This window comes from Nannobrachium achirus, assembly GCF_963921795.1.
Source record: "Nannobrachium achirus genome assembly, chromosome: 7".
Classification (NCBI taxonomy): Eukaryota; Metazoa; Chordata; class Actinopteri; order Myctophiformes; family Myctophidae; genus Nannobrachium; species Nannobrachium achirus.
The window spans coordinates 49,976,914-49,982,854 of NC_137816.1; positions in this window are offsets into that span (position 1 = coordinate 49,976,914).

Genomic DNA, 5,941 nt, shown 5'->3' on the forward strand with positions numbered 1-5,941 from the left:
AGATGAAGAGAGGAGAGGGCTAGGAGGAGGGGAGGCGGCGCGGGCCTTGAACATCACACGCTCGCACTGAGCGATTAAAGCGGCTCTTATGACAAGCACACTCGGGCAGGCGCTGAAGCACACTACAGAAGCGAGAGAAACAGATTCTGAAGAATCATTCAAAAAATGCATGTTTGTTTGCCTTGCAAAAACAGAGAGAGAGAGAGATGGAGAGAGAGGGGGGGGGGGGGAGGGAGGGCTGGGGGTGCTAAGTGAAAGAGTTGTCTCAGAAACAGCTGGCTTTGTGATTTTTGTTCTTCAGAAGTGGCAGCTATGTGTGGAGGACTTTTCACTGACTAATGTTAAAGATGCTGTTACATTCTTTTCAAAATTGGGGGGAGAAAATGCAACTGCTGCAATAAAGACACATTTATTTTGATAAAATAAATAAAATATGGTGCTGGATTTTGTACAATTGCACTTACAGTGAGTGAGTAGTAGTAGGCTACTATAGTATATTATTACAGAACGCTGAGATGTATGAAAACATTTGGCACGCAGTGGTTTAACGCATGTCTTTTCTCTGACGGGGGAAATCTTTCTGCGCTTGAAGAAAGGCAAAATTAGTATTATTCCCCCTCCCTCCCCTCTCTATTGTCTGTTTTGTATTCTGTTCAAAATAAAAGCTATTTGGAAATCGTTGCCATTCTTGAATTATTTAGATTGAACTTAGTGTGCACAAGCGCCAGAGATTGCTGAGATCCATCTAAGTCAGGTAGTAAAGAATGAGACTGCCTGCACCTGTGGCTGCATGGCCTTTGGCTGCTTGGCTCTACCATTAGCCAGCCTAGCTCTCTCCATGCAGCGCTGTTAACTCGGAGAGTGTACAAATGAAACCAAATGAACCTGTACGGATTCATTCATTTGTGCACTCTCAGACTGAGAATTTTAGTGTGTGTGTGTGTGTGTGTGTGTGTGTGTGTGTGTGTGTGTGTGTGTGTGTGTGTGTGTGTGTGTGCGTGTGCGTGTGCGTGTGTGTGTACTTGTATGTCTGTCCGTGAATCTGTACAGCTCTCGTCCTAATTCGATTCGGAATTGATGAATCGTTATTCTGAATCAATGCATTTTGAATGTGACTGGGAAATGTAATTTTCAATTTCAATCACACTGTTTTCAAATTCAATAGCACATTATCACTATCAGTGGGGGGAGTAAATTAAAAGCTGTACGTCTCTACATACAATAGTAATTATTGCTATAGAGTGTTTGTTCAGTAACAGGGGTCTCCTGGGTAAACATTTTCAGTTTGGGATACCAATTTCATCCAGTCAGGAGAGATATAGCTCTTCATGATACAAGATAAACAAGTGAAATTTAAAGTGAAATTTTGAATTAGAACACTCTAACATTGTAGCTGATAAATGGGTTCCCTCCTGATTGGATTAAACAGGTATCTTGACCTGAAAATGTATTTGCTGCGAGACCCCTGTTACTGAACAAACACTATAGCAATGTTTACTGAATATACAACTTTAACTTGAATAAAATATCACTTACAGTACCTTTAATGTTTCGTATGTATTGTCTGTTTGTGTGTCAAGTCATCATGTAATGAGAAGCTGAATATAACTTAAAGCTACACTTTGTAATTTTCCTCTCTATCCAGGATTTGAACCCAGTTTCCTGTGTAAGTATTTTTATTTCTTGTTTTTGTTTTTTTTTACAAATGGGATATAGAGCCTGCCTGCTTTCTCAGGGGATCTTGACCTTTCCTGTCAAAATTCGAGTCAGATCACGTGTCTAGGTGAGACATGGCCTTTGACATTATCTAAATGTCTCTTGAAGAGCAAGGAGACAAGATACAACCACCCCAATAGTGTAAGACATTGTTGTATTAATACACTTTACCATTACAGATTGTTTAAAAATGTTACATCATGTCACTTTAAGCTCCACCTAATTGACGGTTTTATAAAAACCTTCCATCATTGTCAGCGGGCCGGGTTGAAGTTATACATAGGCTACATTCTATTGATTGATACACATCTAAATCGGAAGCTAAATATTAAACAGAATGTCATTATTCAATTTGTAGTTATTTATTTTATTCTCCTGCCTTTTAAAAGGGGCGAGCCAGAGTGAACAAGGCTGACTTGGAAAATACTGTATATTGATCAAGGGCTAGGCAAAGTAATTTATTTTCATTTGCATTGAGAGACAAAGACAAGGACATAAATGAAACACAGACAGAATGGAACATAAAAATAATAAAGAAAGAGCTTTCAATATGTCTCATTTACTGTAAGTGTTCCTCCCTGCAAAAAAAGAATAATCGACAACTGTATGCACCGTTACATGAATACTGGTTGCATTGTTTGCAATGCAAGTACATTGTTGGTCCCACAAGCAACAAACTAACATGGCCCTCTCACCATAAACTTTGCAAAGAATAGTTCTACATCGCAAACTTTCTGTTCCTGTTGAACATGCATGGTATCCAGAGAATACCACTGTATGGAAGAACTGATTACTTGGTGAGAGAGAAAGAGAGAGAGAGAGAAGCAAACAAAACTATGCAGGAGAGATATATCTTTTAAGTTTCTCCTGATTGCAAGACACTTGAGTTGGGGCAAGTTGTGTTTGGTTATGGATTGACTGGCAACTCCAGAGACAGCTATGTCAGCTGTCAATCAAACCTGGCAGAGAAGGAAAGCCTGGTTCCCTCCAGTCTCTCTCGGCCTGCTCTTATAGCAGCGCTGGGCTACCGGAGTCCAAGCGCATCAAAGCAAGTTTCATTACCAGAGGGATACAATAACTCTGCCAGCCAAAACCCCTGTGTATTCATGCTCCAATCCAAATTCCATCTACCTGCAGCCCAATATGGCACAATTAGGAGTTGATTTATGTGTAAATTTAATCAGATCATGACAACCTGAACCGTGTGACTGTCTGGCATGTTGTCAGTCCCTGGTAGTCGACCCACTGTCTTGGGAGAGAGGTAATTGATTCCCGGGCCTCCTGTGGGAATGCTACTGCTCTCGCCTTGCACAGTGGAATTACACAGGTTTCTCTGGCATCAGAAATTTCCACTGTACACCCGACATCGTTATCTTCCTCTGAACTTTGACCCAGAACACTTTGGAAAGTGAAATGAAAGGGCTTCTTGCACAGTGCTGCCACGCACTAGGGGAATATGGGAATTGTGCGTGTGTGCATCTGTGTGCATGTGTTGTGTTACTTGGATACTTATGCTTGAGTTATACTTGGTTGCGCTAGCGCATCGTGTTGCACACTGAAAAATAGCAGATCTACAAGCACACCGCGGCGCAGTGCACCGTGTTGTGAGCTTGTAGATCTGCTATATGAGCTTGCAGATCAGCTATTTTGTAGATCAGGCTTTATGGTTGTGTGTATGGGAATTGCATGTGTGCATCTGGGTGTGTGTGTATGTGTATTGTGTTGTATCAGTGTACGTGTTTGTGTGTGCGTGCACGATGTATGTGTGTGTGCATACATACAGACAAATCAGCCTGACTTCTTTTTGAAGCCACTTTCTGCTGGGAAACTGTGAAAGATTTATGAGGTGCCGGACCATTGTGTTTGCGTGTGCGAGCATTTTTGATTGTGTGCTTGGGTGCTTCAAAGCATAAGTGTGTGTGTGTTAACCTCTATTTCTTTTATTTCGTTTGTTTTCTCTGTATCTTAAGCTCCGATGCTCGTGCTCCCAACTTGCTTATCATGCTTGATGTCAAACTGCCCTGCGCTAACAATGCAATGTTAAAACATCATCCAGTTGTGGACACCTGTTAAAACTGACATAACTGTTGCAGGACCATCATGTACTGTAGAAGCTGTAGGCATACATTTAGCTGCTGGATACACAGTGAGAACATACAGCTACTGTAGCACAGTCAAGGTGGCTGTTGAAAAGGTTTGATCAATCATTTTGATTAATTGTAACAATTTCAAAAACTATCTTTGTCTGTTTGACAAAGTTTCCTGAAAAGGTCAGCCAGATTTATAGGCTGTATTGTGGAAACGCATGCACGCGTGCACGCACACGGAACGCCTGCCTCGGGGTGGACTTTTTTTTGTCAAAATTCTATTTTTGCCACAGACATACAAAATGAGAAGACAATAATATTACCAGAAACACAAAGAGATAGCCCTGAATGACCATAAGGACCCCCATAACACTGAGAGTGTACAAATGGAACCACTCATTGTTATGGGGTCCTTGCACATAAAACATTTGGGAACCACTAGTACCAGTGGACTCCTAATGTGCCATAGTGTCATAAATATTCTGAGGAAAACCTGGAGAGCTGACATTCAGTAATTGGGTGTGTAAAAAAGAAAAAGTAGAATTTGCCATGGACAAAACCAAGTCTTGCAACGGACACATTTGTCCGTGTACGGACATGTTGATGACCCCTGATGAGAACGTGTGTGCCACAGTCAGATAGGAAAGTTGAATTGGATGTTTTTAGAAAAGTGTTTTTAGCCCTTAAGAGTTAAGACCTAGCCTGGGGCCAGCCTATATACTAATGCAGCTAACTAACTATCCCCTCCTTGTTTTAACATGTGTGGGGATGTCTAGCTGCAGCTAGGCTTGTTAAGACCAGCCAAAGGTATGGCTCCTCCATACCTCCAAAACCTGATCAACCCCTACAACCCACCCATTCCGCCGTGGACCGAAGACTCACCTCTTCAGACTCCACCTAAACCCATAGCACTAACACTCCCCCTTCCCTCAATGACCATACATGAAGCTAGATAGCATTTTTTAGGTTTTAGAAGTTTTTTTTACTGATTAGGTGCGTGGTCTACCTATGTTATTGTTTTTTCTACATTGATATTCCTATGCATTTGTTATATTGTTGTTAATGTACTGACATATTATCTTGCTTATTGTAAGTCGCTTTTGATTAAAAGCGCCTGCTAAATGCCTAAACTGTAACTGTAAGACTTAAGACTATCCAGATTCTAGAATGACGGCGAGTTTTAAAATAGAGCTCAGTCAAAGGGTGACTTACAATATGTCCCACTAGGCTACAGGGTGGCAATATTTATACTGATCATAAGGTCACCAGTTTGCCTCTAGGGCCCTGGTGTACGTCACTTGCCCTCTAACTGCCCCCCACCCGAGGTCTCATGTCGTCGTGTCCAAAACCTTTGTTTTTTTTGTTATCAAGCACACAATGCCTCGCATTGCATGTTTGTAGATCTGCTATTTTCACTACTTTTGTGCAACACTTTTGTAGGAAGAAGTAGGGCTTTAATTTACGAAAAAAACATAACAATTCTAAACTTGGAGATACAAGGTGTCTGCCCGACAGTGACGATATAATAACTGGAGGATTATAAACGCAATCAAAGACCAGAATAAGCTGCATGAATTCTAGTGGGATATGTAAACACAGGGTGCCAAGAATACAATGAAGCTAGCCTACAGTTGGCACCTTGCATTCAATTACTGGTCAGCAAGCTATTAGCTATAGCTTGCACTCTAATAGGTTTATCTATCTATAAATGCGACAAATCTCTGTCTGCTTGCGTGTCTGTGTGTATGTAATCTGCGTATCTTGAGAACCGTTCGTCCCACAGGCTTCATATTCGGCACGCGCGTTCCCCGCCGCGGCGCGGTGTGCAGTGCCGGGCCTCGATCCGACCCGACGCACGGTTTTCCGAAACCGGCGCGAAACGTTCGGAAATCTCCTTATGCAGAGCTGATTGTTGACATCAGGCTGTTTTGGAGGAAATCGGCGCAAGCGCTGACTCATTGTGACATCACTTCATAAAAGGCTCTGACATCACGTACGCCACATGAGTCAACACAAAATGCCATGGTTACATATTGAATGTCATCAGTATGACCCGTTCGTCCCACCGGCTTCAGATTCGGCACACGCGTTCCCCGCCGCGGCGCGGAGTGCAGTGCCGGGCCTCGACCCGACCCGAC